Here is a 21,500-nt window from a genome sequence, read left to right as displayed (position 1 = left end):
CTTAATGAATATGGCTATTCTATTTCCCGATTTCTTCAGGAATGCTCTTTTTCTGCTTTCTACTCTGTTCTCTAAAATTCTATCCTGTAGTGCCATAATACTCAACAAGTAATCTACTTTGAGATTGCAACTTTATCAAAAACTTCAGAAAATCCTTAGTTTTGTTAATGTATTTGAAAAATAATTTATATTATTACAATTTTATCATTCTACTGTTAAAACTTTCCACTTCTTTAAACTGAAAAACACTGGTACTCTCTGCTTGTTAGCAAGGAATGGTTGAGTGATGTTGCAGTTCTTTTTCTACTCTAAGTGTTTTGCCTTTGGTTGTATCTGCTTTTTCACCAATTGAATAAAAATAGGTACACCAGAGTATCTCTTCCATAACTAACCCTATTTCTCAGTTGCATTGAGAAAGTGTTCAATTTTAACAATTTTATTATTAATATTTATCTTCATAGAACACTGTATTCATTGTGTCCAACTTCTCGGATTTCATGATTTATGGGTTCTCTGCACCACTCATTCTTTTATTCAATATATCCAGTGGTGTGATGAATTCTGAAAATACAAAGATGAGAAAGCATTATGTTTGTTCACTCAAAATCTTAACTTCTAACAGAAGAGTGACTAACTGTATTCAGCAAATTCATATAAAATTATAATATATATCTTATATAAAGAGTTGTGAGAGCACTGAGAAAGAACAATTAATTATGCCTAGAAAGTAATAAAGGAACTCTTCATAGCAGAGAAAGTAATTAATCTTTATATGGAAAGAATAACACACTGACCTTCACCAAGGAAATGGGGGAAAGGTGAGATAAATGGGAGGTACAAAAAGTCACACAACAGTCCGGTGTATGTATACTTGAGGAATTAACAGAAATACAGGCTGCCTTCAGGGTTATATGTATCATAGAAATGAGAGCTGTGATGAAGTGAAATACCAGGCTAAGCAATTTGTTGTTTGGCATACAGAAAATATTAGTGAGACATTCAGTTTTGTATTTTAGAAATGTGAGTCTAAGAGGAATATGTAGACTAGATAATAGTGGAAAGAATGTATGTCAGGATGATAAGGCAATGCAAATATAGCATTACAGGAAAAAAATTAGAAAGAAAACTATTCTGAATTGTTTTATTTTCCAAAGGAAATTGGGAATGTGGATTAAAGATTGATGCAGATAACTTTTTCCATGTGATTTTTTTTCTACTGCCTATCTAGTACATTGTAGAATGATTATTGTATTAGTTGGTGTTTCCCAGGGAAACAGAACCAGTAAGATTAGATAGATAGATGATAGATAGATAGATAGATGATAGATAGATAGATAGATGATAGATAGATAGATAGATAGATGATAGATAGATAGATAAAGAGAAAGAGAGAGAGAGTATTGGCTTACATGAGTATGAAAGTTGAGAAGTCCCACAATCTGCAATAGGCAACCTGGAAACTCAGAAAAGCTGGTGGTATAGTTAGGGGTCCTGGGATCTGGAGAACCAATAGTATAGATTCCAGTTGCAGTCTAAAGGCCTGAGAACCAGGAATGCCGAGGGCAGGAGAAGACTGATGTTCCAGCTCAAGCAGCCAGGCATTGAAAGAGAAAACCCAGCCCTCATCTACCTTTTTGTTCTATTCAGTCCTTCAATGAATTGGATGATGCCCAGCACACTGGGGCAGGCTAATCCTGCACCGGCAACCAAGTTATCCAGCTTCTCTCATCAGAACTGACTAGGTGGCTGGAGTGATCCACGGAGAGCAAGGAAGAGCAGTGCGGCGTGGTGGCCCATCTGAGAGCCACACAGAGAAGGGGAGCCCCAACCCCGCCAGCCAAAGGATGCAGTGAGTGAGCATGCTATCCCGCCAGGGAAACTGTGCTTTTTCCATGAAATAGTGCAACCCAAGAATCGGGAGACCCCACTCCCGAACCCATGCCACTGGGGCCTAGGGTTCCAACCCCAGAGCTGCACAGATTCTCAATAGCCTCTTAGCTAGAATCTGCTTAAGCCTGCTGAGTTCCTGGGGGGGAGAAGTGACCAGCACCACAGCTGTAGCTGCCTGCAGTCTAAGCCATTTGAGCTCCTTGGGAAAAGGCCAGCAGCCAGCACTAAGGCTCATAACTGCCTAATACTCTAAGCTCCCTAGGTGGGGGAAGGGAGGTATCCATCTCTAAGCTCCAAGCCACGTTTTTCCCCTGTGGGAACCAGGGAAGCTAGATGGCTTGGTCCCAAGAGGTACCTCCCACAGCCAAACACACTGGCTATTGTAGACTGTGGCCAGAGCACCTCTTCAGACATGACCCTGACCCATCTTTCTTCACTGGGTGGGGGTCTTTCCTCCTGGTAGTTCTGAAAAATTCAGGCAGCCTAGATGAGTGGGTTTCCCCCCAGCAGAGCACATCCCCTCCACCAAGAAACAGTCAAATTGCTTTGTTAAATGGGTCCTGTTTCCCATGCCACCCATCTGGGTGAGATGTTCCAACAGAGGTTGTCAGACACCCTACACAGGAGCAATCCTACTGTCATAAGTTTGGTGCCCCTGGAGGTCAGAGATCCCAGAAGACGGAACAGGCACTCATCTTTGCTGTTCTCCAGCCTCCTTGGGTGACATCTCCAGCCATGGGAGTGAACAAGATGAATAGGGCCTGAAGTGAACACCCAGCAAACCACAGCAGGCCTACAGAAGAGGAATCTGACCATTGAAAGAAAAACAAATAAACAGAAAGCAACAACAACAGCATCATCAAAAACAAAATGTCCCCATAAAAATCCCATCCAAGGGTCAGCAAACTCAAAGATTGAAAGTAGACAAACTCATGAAGATGAGAAAGAATTAATGAAAACACACTGAAAACCCAAAAGGCCAGAGTACCCCTTCTCCTCCAAACGATCGCAATGTCTCTCCAGCAAGGGCACAGCACTGGATGGAGGATGAGATGGACGAATTGACAGAAGTAGGCTTCAGAAGATGGGTAATAAGAAAACTCCGCTGTGCTAATGGAGCATGTTCTAACCCAATGCAAAGAAGCTAAGAACCTTAATAAAAGGTCAGAGGAGCTGCTAACTAGAATAACCAGTTCAGAGAGGAAAACAACTGACGTGATGGAGTTGAAAAACACACCACAAGAACTTCGTGAAGCATACACAAGTATCAACAGCCAAATCGACCAAGCGGAAGAAAGTATATCAGAGTTTGAAGACCACCTTCCTGAAATGAGGCATGCATACAAAATTAGAGATAAAAGAATACAAAAGAACAAACAAAGCCTCTGAGAAATATGGGACTACGTGAAAAGAACCTACAATTGATTGGAGTACCTGAAGGAATCAGGGAGAATGGAAACAAGCTGGAAAACACACTTCAGGATATTATCCAGGAGAACTCCCCCAACCTAGCAAGACAGGCTAACATGCAAATTCAGGAAATACAGAGAACACCATTAAGATACTCCACAAGGAGGTCAACTCCAAGACACATAATTATCAGATTCTCTGTATTAGTCTGTTTTCATGGTACTGATAAAGAAATACCTGAGACTGGGAAGAAAAGGAGATTTAATTGGACTTAGAGCTCCACATGGCTGGGGAGGCCTCAGAATCATGGTAGGAGTTGAAAGCCACTTCTTACATGGTGGAGGTAAGAGAAAAATGAGGAAGATGCAAAAGGAGAAATGCTTGATAAAATCATCAGATCTCATGAGATTTATTTATTACCATGAGAACAGTATGGGAGAAATTGCCCCCATGATTCAAATTATCTCTCACTGGGTCCCTCCCACAACATGTGGGAATCATGAGCATGTAATTCAAGATGAGATTTGGGTGGGGACACAGAGCCAAACTATATCATCCTGCTTCTGGCTCCTCCAAATCTCATGCCATCACATTTCAAAACCAACCATGCCTTCCCAACAGTCCCCCAAAGTCTTAACTCATTTCAGCATTAACTCAAAATTCCACAGTCCAAAGTCTCATTTGAGATAAGGCAGAAGGGACTTCTGTTCTGCCTAGGAGCCTGTAAAATCAAAAGCAAACTAGTTACTTCCTGGATGCAATGCTGGTACAGGTATTGGGTAAACAAAGCCATTCCAAATGGGAGAAATAGGCCAAAGCAAAGAGGTTACAGCCCCATGAAAGTCTGAAATCCAACAGCGCATTCAAATCTTAAAGCTCCAAAATGATCTCCTTTGACTCCGTGTCTCACAAGCAGGTCATGCTGAAGCAAGTGGTGGGTACTCATGGTCTTGGGCAGCTCCTCCCCTGTGGCTTTGCAGGGTACAGCCTACCTCCCACTTGTTTTTATGGGCTGGCATTGAATGTCTGTGACTTTTCCAGGCACATGATGCAAGACATCAGTGGATCTACCATTTTGGGGTATGGAGGATGGTGGCAATCTTACAGCTTCGCCAGGTGGTGCTCCAGGAGGGACTCTGTATGGGGGGTACGACCCCATATTTCCCTTCCACATTTCCCTAGCAGAGGTTCTCCATGAGACCCCAATCCCTGCAGCAAATTTCTGCCTGGACATCCAAGCATTTCCATACATCTGAAATCTAGCTGGAGGTTCCCAAACCTCAATTCTTGAGTTCTCTGCACTCGCAGGCTCAATGCCACATGGAAGGTGCCAATTCTTGGGGATTGCACCCTCAGAAGATATGGCCCAGGCTCTTTGGCCCCTTTCAGACAGGGCTGGAATGGCTGGCATGCAGGGCAACAAGTCACTAGGCTGCACATGTTATGGGGAACCTGGGCGCGGCCCACAAAACCATGTTCTCTTAGGACTGTGGGTCTGTGATTGAATGGGCTGCTATGAAGATCTCTGACATGCCCTGGGGACATTTGCCCCGTTGTCTTGGGGATTAATATAAAATCAGAGTAGAATTGAAGGAGATAGAGATACGAAAAGCCCTCCAAAAAATCAATGAATCTGGGAGCTGTTTTTTGAAAAAATTAACAAAATAGATAGACTGCTAGCTAGACTAATAAAGAAGAAAAGAGAGAAGAATCAAATACACATATTAAAAAATGATAAAGGGAATATCACCACTGATGCCACAGAAAAACAAACAACCATCAGAGAATACCATAAACACCTCTATGAAAATAAACTAGAGCGTCTGGAAGAAATAGATAAATTCCTGGACACATACACCCCCCCAAGACTAAACCAGGAAGAAGTCAAATCCCTGAATAGGCCAATAACAAGTTGGGAAATGGATCATCTACAGAACCAGGCATCCAAATACTATCATTAACATAGACCTGATAGGCACGTCCATCCATGTCATGGCTCAAATAAGAGAAGGAAAAGGAATATAGGCCCAATATGTATAGTTTTTAACAGTCTGTGGGGTGATGGAGGGTAGAAGGATCAGTGTCATCAGGAGGAGGTAGAGGCTGAGCCAGACCTGGATCTGCAGAGACAAGTTGTTCAGGATGGCTGACTGGATTGTCTGTTGTAAAGGAGTTAGCATGGTCACTTTCTTCTTTTTGGTGATTGGATGTATTAGTTGTTTCTTGCTGTGGTGCTTTTTCAGCAAATTTCTCTGTCTTGTTGTATACATTTTCAGGACACAATTTCAGGTGTCTAGCAGGAATCCAAACAGGAGATTGATATTCACCTGGGGAAACACAAGCATAGCCTCTTCCCCACGTTAAAATAGAACCTTTTGACCATATATTAGATTGAACATCTTTCCACCATACTTCCCTTCCTTGGTTTACCCTGGGGCAGTTACCAGAGAAATGTTTTTCTGGCATTAGTATGAGTGAGTTGATGAAATTGTTCTGCATCTGTAATGGCTAGAGAAACTAGAGTATCAACTTTATGATTACCACTGGATAAAGGCCCAAGCAAGTTAGTATGAGAACAAATGTGAGTGATGAAAAAAAGAGTGGTTTCAGTTTCTGACAGTTTTTTTGTAATAAAGAGAACAAGGAAAACAGATTAGTGTCAGCAATATTTTTGATGGTAGCTGTTTCTATTGCCTTAGTGGCATGGACTACATAAGCTGAGTCAGACACAATATTAAGAGGCTGATCAAAATCCTGTAATGCAGAGATAACAGCAAACAACTCGGCTTTTTGAGCAGAAGTGTATGGAGTAGAAATGACTTTATCTTTTGGTCCTACATACCCTGCCTTTCCATTACTTGATCCATCAGTAAAAATGGTAACGGCTGTCTCTGGTGGTGATGAATGAGTAAGTTTTGGTAGAATCCAGGAAGTATTTCTTAGAAATTGAAAGAATTTTGACTGAGGTAAATGATTATCAATAGTGCCAACGAAGTCAGCCAGATTAGTCTGCCAGCACAAAGATGTAGAAAAGGCATGTTTAACTTCATTTTTTGACAAAGGGACCACAATAATGTTTGGATCAAAGCCAGAAATTTTAGTGATACATTGACGTCCTAACGCAATCAAAGTGGCTATTTGATCAATATATATTGAAAGAGTTTTAGAGGCTGAATTAGGAAGAAATACACATTCAACTAGAGAATCATTTTGTACTATAAGTCCCGTAGGAGAGTGGATGGAAGGAAAAACTAAAAATTGTAAAGGCAAATTTGTGTCAATATGAGAGATTTGTGCCTCTCTCACTCGTTGTTCTACAAAAGACAACTCTTGTTTTCCTGGCTCAGATAGAGAGTGAGGACTGTTTAAATATGTATCTCCTGATAAAGTGGCAAATAGATGAGATAATGCATAAGTAGGGATGCCTAGGGTTGGTCTGAGGTAATTGATGTCACCTAGTAATTTTTGAAAATCATTTAAGGTGTTTAAATTGTCAGTACAAAGTTGGACTTTTGGGGGCTTAATGGAGTGAGCTTCTAGCTGCATTCCTAAGTACAGAAAGGAGTGGCTTGTTGAATTTTGTCAGGAGCAATGTGGAGTCCTGCTTTGGCAACAGCTAATTTTAAAAAGGTAAAACATTGAATTAATTCATCTTTAGTGGGGGCAGCAATCGGTGTATCATCCATATAATGAACAATGTAATTATTTTTAAAAGTCTGTCAGATAGGTTGTAACACAGTACTGACAAACAACTGACAAATAGTAGGACTGTTAATCATTCCTTGAGGTAAAACTTTCCATTGATATCTAGCTGCAGGAGATGAATTGTTAATGGAAGGTATAGTAAAAGCAAATTTTTCACAGTCTGACTTGTCTAAAGGAATATGAAAAAAGCAGTCCTTAAGGTCAATGATAATTAAAGGCCATTCTTTAGGAATCATGGAAGGGGAGGGCATACCGGGTTGTAATGCCCCCATAGGTTTAATAACTTCATTAACAGCTCTTAAGTCTGTTACCATCCTCCATTTTCCTGACCTTTTTTGTACAACAAACACAGGTGAGTTCCATGGAGACAAGGAGGGCTCAATAGTGTTTGCTTGTAGTAAATCATTAACAATTTCAATTAAAGCCTCCAACTTGTGTTTGGAAAGTGGCCACTACTCTACCCAAACAGGTGACTCACACATCTATTGTGAAGGGGCAGAGGAAAAGAGAGAAAGAGAGTGAGCATGCCGGGACGTGGACTGGGGGGAAGCAGGATTCCAAACCTCTGAAATAAGGGGTCCTGGAGCCTCAAAAGAAACAGTAGGCTTAGAAGAGGGGAGAGGTCCAAAAGGATGAGAGGAATGAGAAACAGCCAATTCAGATGAATGCCACACATCCTCCTCTGGCAGAGGGGACAACGGCTTGGTAGAAGAAGAGTTAACATATACAGTTTCCAAGATAGGAGGTGGAGGGAGGGGATCAACACCAGGTTCCTCCACTTGGGGAGAAAACAAGGAGAGATTGAATTCTTCTTCATCATCAGAAGGAGGACTAGTAGGGGGGTCAGCTACCCAAGGTAAAGGGAATGGTTCACCATCCACCTTATCTTCTGGCATTTGAAGAGTATCACCAGACTGAAAAGGAAGTAAAGCAACACGAATAAGAGCCCAGTCAGTCCAAACAGAAATAGGAAGTAAAACACCAACTCTCATGAGTTGGCGGAGAGTAGTACCAACTCTATCCCAGTCTAACAGGTCCATAGAATCTTTGTCAGGGAACCAAGGACAATGTTTTTCAATAGTCTGAAATAAGAGAATAAGGTTATTGGAATCAGCCTTGATTTCACCCTGTTTAAGAAGAAGTTTAATAAAAGACAGATAAGCCTGGTGTTTAAACTGCAATTGTCCCATAATAACCCTGGAATATTACCAGTCAACAAACCTGAAAAGAGGGGAGCGTCGGAAAAAGCGTACCCAGAGACCTTACCGTCGAGACTAAAGACTAGTCATCACGAACCCGCACTCAGAGTGCAATGAGCCTGGGAAAAAAGAAGGCCACGTTGGGCGCCAAATATTGCAGGATCTGGCCAGCGGCCCACAATGCAATGGGGCTCTCTTTGCTCCTAGGTGGGTTGGCAGGTTGAGAAACAATAGACACACACAAGATAGTGAAAACTGGGTCCAGGGGACATCACTGCCTTCTGGTCCTGCGGTGTCAGCAATGCACTGGATATACCAGGATTTATCATTAAGTTTAGTGAGGGCGAGGGTAGGTTAGGGAGGGATTTAGGGTCATTTGATTATGAGGTGAGATGGTCACATAAGGATGAAGTAATTCTTTAACATAACATCTGTATGCAGAAGTACAGTATACAGGGATAAGAATTTACAATATAGTGTGTGTATCAGTAATTCCTAACAGAGCCTTAAAACAGAAACACCGTCTTTCCATAACCTATGATTAGCAAGATATTAATCAGCAGTAACAGTTGCAGCAAAAGCTGGTTACAAACAATCCATAGAAACAGGACATGAAGCTAGACAACTGGTTAGACCAGAAATTCTCAGAAGGGTGTATACCTTAACCCTAAAGAGGCCTAGAAGAGCCATGGCAAGATGAGGGCATTTATAGTCCTATCTTATCCATATGGACAGGTGCCCCCCCCCGCCATGCATCAATTTATAGGCTCTCCACAAGGGTTGACTTCCATTCCCAGAGCTATGAACATCTGCTTTTCTGGGATAGGACTCTTGGTGATGTGAAACCCCCCAGACTGCACGCCCATTCATAGGCTCTCTGCAGGGGGAAGCACATTACACACTGTTGACTCATTCTGGCAGTCCAACCTGGCATTGTCTTTACACAATCCTGCATGCAATTTTGTATTTACAATAATCAGGAGCATTTCATCTTTTATTCCATAGCAATAGTTTCGGGGGGTCTCCCTACAAAAGATAAAGATCTCAAATGCATAAGAAAGACAGATAACCAATAAAGGAACAACTGTTAAGCCAAAAGTTTGATTCCAAAAAAAAAAACTAGAAAATAATAAATGATAGAATGTATTCAATGCTTAAAATATGTAAGGCATGTAACAAGTAGAAATGTTAATTCTGTTAATCCTATGAAACAGGTATTATTAATACAATACTAATTTTACAAATGAAGAGGGTAAATGATGAAAAGCTTCGGTAATTAACCCAACATTCCTCAGATACTAAAACATAAGTCTAGATTTGTGTCAACAAAGTTAAGCACCAATGTCCAGACTCTAAATTATTATTCTCTCCTCTTTCTCCTGGAGATCAAAATGAAAGCTGATTGAAAATAATTGCCATCCCAACTTTCTAAACACTGTTTCAAGAACAAAGAAAATAAAACACGTTTTTGTGGCAAAAAAAAAAAAAAACTGAAGAAACCTGAGTGTCGATGAACACTCAGAAAAGAAAGAGCTAAGAAACTAATTTTAAGAAAATTAATCTAGTAGAAATATATTTCTTACAAAGCTAATCAATAAAATATTGAATACTAGTATATTTACACATTATTTACACAAAGTAATAATAATAACAATATTTGATTTAATGGAGTTCTAAAGGGGAGCTAAATGCTAGATAGTAGTAGCCCCTCATCTTGGAATGATAAGGAGAGAGAGGTTCTTGTGATCTCAGTTAATACCTTTCAGAAACCTTATGTTGATGAGAATATAAGATACTGATTAACTTTTTATTGCATAAATCTTGGTTAAGCAGAAATAGAGGATTTATCTTGAATAGCTGTATAGAGAAAATAAAATTAAAAATAAAATTGAATTACTCAAAAAATACAATAAATGAGAAATAATAATGCTTAATATGTGCAAAACTCAAAATATGATAGTGAAAAATATATCTATCAGTACCTGTTGTAGGCCAACAAGTTTGTATGCCCACTGCATAATAACACACCAATGCACCAAGACAGCAGGTTTTGCAGCAGACAAAAATCCTCAAATATGTTGCCCCAGATAGTCTTGGACTTGGGATTTTTAAGCAGATCGTGGAGGTTGAGGAACTGTAAAATTTGGGTTATTGATTTGTCAAAGTAAAGGGTATGTAATCATCAGGATGTGGAGACTGCATTGTTTGATGAGTCAGCTTCTAATGGGGTCTTGCAGAACAGCTAATGTTTCACTGACACACAGGACCTAAAGAATATCTCAAAGAGTAAACTCAATGTTGTATAATGTTTAAGTTGTTATCTAAAGAGCAGTTAAGGGGAACTATAATCTAGGGACTACATGATTCTAAAACAATAGGCACCAAACGACTACGAAAAAGCAAGTAAGAGAACAAGCTGACCTAATGATTAACAATGAATGTGCTGGAAATTTGGTTTATTTTTGTTTCTCCTTCACCCTCCTTTCTTGAATACTTTTATAAAGTTTATTGGGACAGTTTCATAATTACAATAAACAGAAGTAGTTTGTGTTGAATGAAATTTGACGCAGATTTTTTTGCTAACTCTACCCATCAAGAGAGAGAATTTACTTCTCTATTTTTTGAATCTGGCTGACCTTGGTACTTGCAGCTGAAGTGACATTGTGTTATTTCTAAGCAAGGAATCAAGAAATCTTGCAGTTTCCATTCTCACTCTCTTGCTGCCCTGGGATCTCCCTGTGAAGATTTTCTAGTGACCCAGCCTGATGATGAAAGACCACAAAGACAGAGAGGACCATTTTAATGGATAAAGGAAATCACCAAATCATGATTGAAAAAAAAATTCTATAAGAAGTTATCACAATTCTAAACACATATGAAACCAATAAATTGAAAATAGTCTTGGAATTCAAAGAATTATTGTAAAATAATTCATAATAGCAGGAGCTTTAACACATCACCTTTAAAATATCAATCAGACAACAGACAAAATATTACTTATCAAGGATGACCATTTTCTGGTGTTCACCAGTACAGCTGCACCACTTTATCACAGCCTATATCTATTCAAATGATTCATATATTCCATAATGTTTATAAATTATTTGATATCACTTCCATTAGCAAAGTGGTAAATGTTTTTTAATAATACACTAACAATCTTTATTAAATGAAAATATAAAACCCTGTACCCTAAATATAGATAATGCATTTTTCTTAAGCATAAATAGAACATTTTAATAAAAATTACTCATGTATTTGTCACAAAGCAAATCTCAACAAGCTAAAAGATTGCTGCCATATAGATTATACTTGCTAATTACAATGAAATTAAGTTAGATATCTGTAGTAGAAACATAACCAGGCAATGAAACAAACAGTGGATATTTAAAAACTTTAGAAATGTAGGATCCAAAGAAGAAACATTAAGGACAATTTTAATATTGTTAGATGAAAAAATTCTAAATATATTGGAGAAATTTTATTGAAATCTAAATAATAATGTCTATTACATTTTTGAAAAAAATACAAATATATTTATACCTTACATTTATAAAAATGAATTCTAAATAGAATTAAGTACTATATATAAAAACAGCTGTGACACAATTAGAAGAAAATATCTTGTGACTTCAGATAAAAAAAGTATTCCTTAAAGTATTGGCATTCAGAAAATATTTTTTAATAGGGGTCATTATGATGGATGGGTGGCAGAACTAGATTGCAGCTCCAGACAGAGCAGCGTGTAGAGGCTCGCATTGTGAATTTTAGCTCCAGATCGACTGCAAGAAAAAATGAGCAATCCCAAGAGGACCCACAAATCCTCTGAAGGAAAGGGACTGCTCCTGCAGGACCCAGGAGACACCCCAAATACTGTAGTGATCCAACTATGGAAGTGGGAAAGGGAGACCCCCCCCTCTCCTGAACACACACCCCCACTGGAGAAACTGAAGGCCTGTTTGCAGGAGAAGTTTTTGACTTTACCTGGAGCTGAGTCAATTTAGAGAGCTGAGCAAAATACAAGGGTAGAGGAGGCAGTAGAAAGGCCCTTGGGGTAAAACTCAACAGGGAGAAGGAAATCTCTTGCTGAACTTTGTAACAATTCAAAAGGTGCAAGAATCCTCCCGACCAGAACTCTGGGGAGGGCACAATTCCAATGTGCAGATTCCACAGGTGAGAGGAGAACCAAGCCCTTTTCTTTTGCAGCTGGGAGGCTGATAGCCTGGAGCGAGTTTTCAAGTCCATCTTGCCCTCCTCCTGGAGACAGACTCAGGGCTGTGGTGGAGGGCACAGTGGGAATGAGACCGGCCCTTTGATTTGCATGGGAGCTGGGTGAGGCATGTGACACTTACCTTCACTTCCCTGACAACCTGCATGACTCAGCAGAGGCAGCCATAATCCTCCTAGGTACACAATTCCAATGACCTGGGAACATCACCCCCACTCTCAACAGCAGCCACAGCAAGACCCCCCCTAAGGAGAGCCTGAGCTTGGACATACCTAGCCCTGCCCTCACCTGATGGGCCTTCCAATTCGCCCTGGTAGCTGAAGACAAAGGGCATATATTCTTGGGCATTTTAGAGCCTGGCCGACCACTGGTTCCTCTCCATACTACCACAGCTGAAGCTCTCCGGAAAGCAGCACCTCCTGGCAGGAGGCCAAGCAGCACAAAAATAGAATATTAAACCACCAAAGCTAAGGATTTTCACAGAGTCCATTTCGCCCCCCTGCCACCTCCACCAGAAAAGACACTGGTATCCACAGCTGAGAGATCCATAGATGGTTCATATCACAGGACTCTGTGCAGAGAATCCCCAGTACCAATCCAGAGCTGGGTAGACTTGCTGAATGGCTAGACCCAGAAGAGAGACAACAATCACTGCAGTTTGGCTCGCAGGAAGCCACATCCATAGGAAAAGGGGGAGAGCACTACATCAAGGGAACATCCCATGGGACAACAGAATCTGAAGAACAGCCTTCAGCCCTAGACCTTCTCTCTGACAGAGCCTACCCAAGCAAGAAGGAACCAGAAAACCACCTCTGGTAATGTGACAAAACAAGGCTCTTTAACACCCACAAAAAATCACACTAGTTCACCAGCAGTGGATCCAAACCAGGAAGAAATCCCTGATTTACCTAAAAAAGAATTCAGGAGGTTAAGTATTAAGCTAATCAGAGAGGCATCACAGAAAGGTGAAGCCCAATATAGTAAATCCAAAAAATAATACAAGAAGTGAAGAGAGAAATATTCAAGGAAATAGATAGCATAAATAAAAAACAGTTGAAACTTCAGGAAACATCGGACACACTTACAAAAATGCAAAATGCTCTGGAAAGTCTCAGCAATAGAATTTAACAAGTATGATAAAGAAATACACAGCTCAAAGACAAGGTCTTCGAGTTAACCCAATTCAACAAAGATAAAAAATATGAACAAAGCCTTCAAAAAGTCGGGGATTATGTTAAACAACCAACCTAAGAATTATTGACATTCCTGAGGAAGAAAATTCTAAAAGCTTGGAAAATGTATTTGGTGGAATAATCCAGGAAAACTTCCCTGGCCTTGCTAGAGACCTAGACATCCAAATACAAGGATCAGAAAGAACGCCTGGGAAATTTATTGCCAAAAGAACATCACCTAGATATTGTCATCAGGTTATCTAAAGGTAAGATGAAGGAAAGAATCTTAAGAGCTGTGAGACAGAAGGACCAGGTAACCTATAAAGGAAAACCTATCAGATTAACAGCAGATTTCTCAGCAGAAACCCTACAATCTAGAAGGGATTGGGGCCCTATCTTCAGCCTCCTCAAACAAAACAATTATCAGCCAAGAATTTTGTATCCAGTGAAACTAAGCATCATATATGAAGCAAAATTACATTCCTTTTCTGAAAAAAAAAAAAAAAAAAACCCTGAGAGAATTCGCCATTACCAATCCACCACTACAAGAACTGCTAAAAGGAACTCTAAATCTTGAAACAAATCCTGAAAAAAACATGAAAACAGAACTTCTTTAAAGCATAAATCACACAGGAACTATAAAGCAAAAATACAAGTTAAAAAGCAAAAAACAAAACAAAAAAATACACAGGCAACAAAGAGCATGATGTATGCATCGGTACCTCACATTTCAATACTAGCATTGAATGTAATGACTTAAATGCTCTACTTAAAAGATATAGAACCACAAAATTGATAAGAACTTACCAACTACCTATCTGCTGCCTTCGGGAGACTCACCTAACACATAAGAACTCACATAAACTAAAAGTAAAGGGCTGGAAAAAGGCATTTCATGAAAATAGACACCAAAACCAGGCAGGGGTAGCTATTCTTATATCAGAAAAAAAAAAAAAGAAAAGAAAAGAAACTTTAAAGCAACGGCATTAAAAGAGACTAAAAGTGACATTATATGGTGGTAAAAAGACTTGTTCACCAGGAAAATATCACAATCCTAAACATATATGCACCTAACACTGGAGATCCCAAATTTATAACAATTACAAATAGACCTAAGAAATTAGATAGACAGCAATACAATAATAGTGGGGGACTTCAATACTCCACTGACAGAACTAGACAGGTCATCAAGACAGATACTCAACAAAGAAACAATGGATTTAAATTATACCTTTGGAACAAGTGGACTTAACAGATATATACAAAATATTTAATCCAACAGCTGCAGAATACACATTCTATTCAACAGCACATGGAAGTTTCTCCAAGATACAAGTGATAAACCATAAAATGAGCCTCAATAAATTTAAGAAAATTGAAATTATATCAAGCACTCTCTCAGACCACAGTGGAATAAAACTGGAAATCAACTCTAAAAGGAACCTTCAAAACCATGCAAATACATGGAAATTAAATAACCTGTCGCTGAATGAGCATTGTGTCAAAAACAAAATCAAGATGGAAATTAAAAAATTCTTTGAACTGAATGACAGTAATGACACAACCTACCCAAACCTCTGGGATATAGCAAAGGCAGGGCTAAGAGGAAAGCTCATAGCCCTAAATGCCTATATCAAAAAGACTGAAAGAAAACAAACTGACATTCAAAGGTCACACTTCACAAAACTAGAGAAACAATAGCAAACCAAACCCAAACCCAGGAGAGGAAAGGAAATAACCAAGATCAGAGCAGAACTAAATGAAATTGGATTTAAAAAATTACAAAATATCAATGACACAAAATGTTGGTTTCCTGAAAAGATAAATAAAATTGATAGGCCATTAGCAAGATTAACTAAAAAAAGAAGAGAGAAAATCCAAATAATCTCACTAAGAAGTGAAACAGGAGATAATACAATGAACACCACAGAAATACAAAGGATCATTCAAGGCTATTATGAACACCTCTACACACATAATCTAGAAAACCTAGAAGAGATGGGAATATTTCTGGAAATACACAACCCTCTTAGCTTAAATCAGGAAGAATTAGTCACCCTGAACAGACTAATAACAAGCAGTGACATTGAAATGGTGATTAAAGCACTACCAACAAAAAAGAGTCCAGGATCAGAGAGATTCACAGCAGAATTCTACCAGACATTCAAAGAATTTATACCAATCCTTTTGACACTATTCCACAAGATAGATGAGACAGAAGGAGCCCTCCCTAATTCATTCTATGAAGCCAGCATCACCTGAATACCCAAACCAGGAAAGAAGATAACAAAAAAAGATAACTACAGACTGATACCCTTGATGAACATAGATGCTAAAATCCTTAACAAAATACTAGCTAACCAAATCTAACAAAATATCAAAAAGATAATCCACCACGATCAAGTGGGTTTCATACTAGGGATGCAGGGATGGTTTAACATATGTAAGTCAATAAATGTGATACAACACATAAACAGAATTCAAAACAAAAATCACATGATCATCTCAATAGATGCAGAAAAAGCATTCAACAAAATCCAGCATCCTTTTATGATTACAATGCTCAACAGAATCGGCATGCCAGGGACATACCTTTATGTAATAAAAGCCATCTATGACAAACCCACAGCCAAAATAATACTGAATGGGGAGAAGTTGAACGCATTCCCCTGAGAACTGGAAAAAGTCAAGGATATCCACTCTCACCACTCTTCTTCAACACAGTACTGGAAGTCCTAGCCAGAGCAATCAGACAAGAGAAAGAAGTAAAGGGCATCCAAATTGGTAAAGAGGAAGACAAACTGTCACTGCTGATGTTATAATTGTTTATCTTGAAAACCCTAAAGACTCCTCCAGAAAGTTCCTATAAGGGATAAAACAATTCCACAAACTTTCTGGATATGAGATTAATATATACAAATCAGTAGCTCTTCTATACACCAACAGTGACTAGGTGAAGAATCAAATCAAGAATTCAACTCCTTTTACAATTAACGGCAAAAATAAAATAAATAAAATAAAATAAAATAAAATAAAATAAAATACTTAGAAATATACCTAACAAAGAAGTCAAAAGACCTCTATAAGGAATATTACAAAATGCTGCTGAAAGAAATCATAGATTACACAAACAAATGGAAACATATCCTGTGCTCATGGATTGGTAAAATCAATATTGTGCAAATAAACATACTGACAAAAGCAATCCACAAATTCAATGCAATCCCCATCAAAATACCACCATCTTTCTTCACAGAATTAGAAAAAAACAATTCTAAAATTCATATGGAACCAAAAAATTAATATGTTTATGAAAATAAACACACTGACAAAAGCAATCTAGAAATTCAATGCAATCCTCATCAAAATACCACCATTATTCTTCACAGAATTAGAAAAAGAAAACAATTGTAAAATTCATATGGAGCCAAAAAAGAGCCTGCATAGCCAAAGCAAGACTAAGCAAAAAGAACAAATCTGGAGACATCACATTACCTGATTTCAAATTATACTATAGGACCATAGTCACCAAAACAGCATGGCACTGGTATAAAAATAGGCACATAGACCAATGAAATAGAATAGAGAACCCAGAAATAAACCCAAATACTTAAAGGCAACTGATCTTTGACAAAGCAAACAAAAACATAAAGTGGGCAAAGGACGCCCTTTTCAACAAATGGTGCTGGGGTAATTGGCTAGCCACATGTAGGAGGATGAAACTGAATCCTCACCTCTCACCTTCTACAAAAATCAACTGAAGATGGATTAAGGACTTAAACCTAAGACCAGAAATTATAAAAATTCTAGAAGATAACTTTGGAAAACCCTTCTAGACATTGGTATAGGCAAGGAGTTCATGACCAAGAACCCAAAAGCAAATGTATTAAAAACAAAGATAAATAGCTGGTACCTAATTAAACTATAGAGATTTTACGTGGCAAAAGGAACAGTCAGCAGAGTAAATAGACAACCCACAAAGTGGGAGAAAGTCTTCACAATCTATACATCTAACAAGGACTAATATGCAGAATCTACAATGAACTCAAACAGTAAGAAATAAACAAACAATCCCATCAAAAAGCAGGCTAAGAACATGAATAGACAATAATCAAAAGAAGATATACACATGGCCAACAAACACATGAAAAAATGTTCAACATCACTAATGATCAGGGAAATGCAAATCAAAACCACAATGCGATGCCACCTTACTTCTGCAAGAATGGTCATAATCAAAAAATAAAAAAACAGTAAATGTTGGCATGGATGTGGTGATCAGGGAACACTTCACTTCTACGCTGCTGGTGGGAATGTAAACCAGTACAGCCATTATGGGAAACAGTGTGGAGATTCCCTGAAGAACTAAAAGTAGAACTACCATTTGATCCAGCAATCTCACTGCTGGGTATCTACCCAAAAGAAAAGAAGTATTATTCAAAAAAGATACTTGCACACATATGTGTGCATCACATATATATACATGTACATATATATATATATGATGGAATATATATATATGATGGAATATATATGTGTGTGTGTATATATATATATATGATGGAATACCTCTCAGCCATAAAACGGAATAAATTAACAGCACTTGCAGTGACCAGGATGAGGTTGGAGACTAAGTGAAGTAAATCAAAAATAGAAAACCAAACATCGTATGTTTTCACTGATATGTGGGATCTAAGATGTAAGGACACAAAGGCATAATAATAATATAATGGACTTGGGTACTGGGGTGAAGAGTGTGAAGGAAGGTGAGGAATAAAAGAATACAAATATGGTGCAGTGTATACTACTTATGTGATTGGTGCACTAAAATTTCACAAATTACAACTAAAGAACTTACTCATGTAACCAAATACCACCTGCACCTCAAAACTTATGGGAAAACATTTAAAATAAAAAATAAATGAGGTGATATAAGTAATAAAAAAATTAAAATTCTTCACATCAATAGGAAGGAACAAATTCCAATACAAAAATAAATAAAATCTATCAATGTACCTTTCACAAAAAAGAAAAAAAAAGTGAAAAAACAAAAAAAATTGTTTTTGAAATTAGGAACATATAAATTAAATATTCCAGTTGATACAATTTCATGCTCACAAGATTACCAAAATATGCAAATATCAAGTATATGTGCAATAATACAGTCATACTCTGCTGTTCTGGGTAAAAATTAGTACATCAATCTTATAAATAAATTTAAATTTTTCTAATAGATTGTAAGATATGCCTACCATAATAATCAATGATTCCATGCTTAAGAAAGTTAAGATGTCATTTATTCTTTATATTATGTCTCTTTTACAAAGTGTTCAAAACTTTTTTTTACATTATCTCATTTTATTTAAAAGTCACAACATACCTTTAGCTAAGATGGTGGAGATACTGTACATATTATTCAAAATATTCTTATGTGCTTTGTTTATAAAACAAAATGAAAGAAAAAACTAAAATGTCCATTGAATTTAATTATAGAATGAAACATATGGCAGGGAAATGAAAAAAAAACTAAAACTATGTTTATCAATATGAATAAACCTCCAACACATAAGATTTTTAAAAAGATATAAAGGAACACATAGAAAATTGATAGCATTGTACAGAATTAGAAAACATGCAAATGTTTTCCTTTTCTTACTATACTTTAAGTTCTGTGATACATGTGGACAGGATGCAGGTTTGTTACATATGTATACATGTGCTGCATTGGTTTGCTGCACCCATTAACTTGTCATTTACATTAGGTATTTCTCCTAATGCTATCCCTCCCCTATCCCCCCAACCCTATGATAGGCCCTGGTGTGTGAAGTTCCCACCCTGTGTTCAAGTGTTCTCATTGTTCAATTCCCACCTATGAGTGAGAACACATGGTGTTTAGTTTTCTGTCCTTGTGATAGTTTGCTCAGAATGATGGTTTCCAGCTTCATCTATGTCGCTACAAAGAATATGAACTCATCCTTTTTTATGGCTGCATAGTATTCCATGGTGTATATGTGCCACATTTTCTTAATCCATTCTATCATTGATGGACATTTGGGTTGGTTCCAAGTCTTTGCTATTGTGAATAGTGCCACAATAAACATACGTATGCATGTGTCCTTATAGTAGAATGATTTATAATCCTTTGGGTATATACCCAGTAATGGGATCACTGGGTCAAATGGTATTTCTAGTTCTAGATCCTTGAGGAATTTCCACAGTGTCTTCCACAATGGTTGAACTAATTTACACTCCCACCAAGAGTGTGAAAGTGTTCCTCTTTCTCTACATCCTCTCCAGCACCTGTTGTTTCCTGACTTTTTAATGATCGCCATTCTAACTGGTATGAGTTGGGATCTCCTTGTGGTTTTGATTTGCCTTTCTCTAATAACCAGTAATGATGAGCATTTTTTCATGTGTCTGTTGGCTGCATAAAAGTCTTCTTTTGAAAAGTGTCTGTTCATATCCTTTGCCCACTTTTTAATGGGGTTGTTTGATTTTTTCTTGTAAGCTTGTTTAAGTTCTTTGTAGATTCTGGATATTATCCCTTGTCAGATGGGTAGATTGCAAAAACTTTCTCCCATTCTGTAGGTTGCCTGATCACTCTGATGGTAGTTTCTTTTGCTGTGCAGAAGCTCTTTAGTTTAATTATGTCCCATTTGTCTATTTTGGCTTTTGTTGCCATTGCTTTTGATGTTTTAGTCATGAAGTCTTTGCACATGCCTATGTCCTGAATGGTATTGCCTAAGTTTTCTTCTAGGGTTTTTATGGTTTTAGATCTTATATTTAAATCTTTAATCCATCTTGAATTAATTTTTGTATAAGGTGTAAGGAAGGGATCCAGTTTCAGCTTTCTACATACAGCTAGCCAGTTTTCTCAGCACCATTTATTAAATAGGGAATCCTTTCCCCATTTTTTGTTTTTGTCAGGTTTGTCAAAGATCAGATGGTTGTAGATGTGTGGTGTTATTTCTGAGGCTTGTGTTCTGTTCCATTGGTCTATATCTCTGTTTTAGTACCAGTACCATGCTGTTTTGGTTACTGTAGCCTTGTAGTATAATTTGAAGTCAGGTAGCATGATGCCTCCAGCTTTGTTCTTTTGGCTTAGGATTGTCTTGGCAATACGGGCTCTTTTCTGGTTCCATATGAATTTTAAAGTAGTTTTTTTTCCAATTCTGTGAAGAAAGTCAGTGGTAGCTTGATGGGGATGGCATTTAATCTATAAATTACTTTGGGCACTATGGCCATTTTCATGTTATTGATTCTTTCTCTCCATGAGCATGGAATGTTCCTGCATTTGTTTCTGTCCTCTTTTATTTTGTTGAGCAGTGGTTTATAGTTCTCCTTGAAGAGGTCCTTCTCATCCCCTGCAAGTTGGATTCCTAGGTATTTTATTCTCTTTGAAGCAATTGTGAATGGGAGTTCACTCATGATTTGGCTCTCTGTTTGTCTGTTATTGGTGTATGAGAATGCTTGTGATTTTTGTACACTGATTTTGTATCCTGAGACTTTGCTGAAGTTGATTATCACTTTAAGGAGAGTTTGGGCTGAAACGATGGGGTTTTCTAAATATACAATCATGTCATCTGCAATCAGGGACAATTTGACTTCCTCTTTTCCTAATTCAATGCCCTTTATTTCTTTCTCTTGCCTGATTGCCCTGACCAGACCTTCCAATACTGTGTTGAATAAGAGTAGTGAGAGAGGGCATACCTGTCTTGTGCCAGTTTTCAAAGGGAATGCTTCCAGTTTTTGCCCATTCAGTATGATATTGGCTGTGGGTTTGTCATAGATGGCTCTTATTATTTTGAGATACGTCCCATCAGTACCTAGTTTATTGAGAGTCTGTAGCATGAGGCTGTTGAATTTTGTCAAAGGTCTTTTCTGCATCTATTGAGA

The 21,500-nt window shown here is 38.1% G+C and overlaps 1 long non-coding RNA gene across 1 annotated transcript; it reads right to left on the bottom strand.

Annotated features, from left to right (window-relative positions):
* Positions 1 to 422: 422 nt before the first annotated feature.
* LOC134809524 (uncharacterized) lies at positions 423 to 12,297 on the bottom strand. The gene is made up of 4 exons (XR_010155456.1): positions 12,189 to 12,297; positions 10,841 to 10,966; positions 5,415 to 5,593; positions 423 to 561 (listed from the first exon to the last, which is right to left on the bottom strand). It is a non-coding gene; the product is annotated as an uncharacterized LOC134809524 (long non-coding RNA).
* Positions 12,298 to 21,500: the final 9,203 nt, after the last annotated feature.

This window comes from Pan troglodytes, chromosome 2, assembly GCF_028858775.2.
Source record: "Pan troglodytes isolate AG18354 chromosome 2, NHGRI_mPanTro3-v2.0_pri, whole genome shotgun sequence".
Lineage (NCBI taxonomy): Eukaryota > Metazoa > Chordata > Mammalia > Primates > Hominidae > Pan > Pan troglodytes.
Note: the sequence above shows the minus strand (reverse complement) of the source record. Positions and strands in the feature narration are given on the sequence as shown.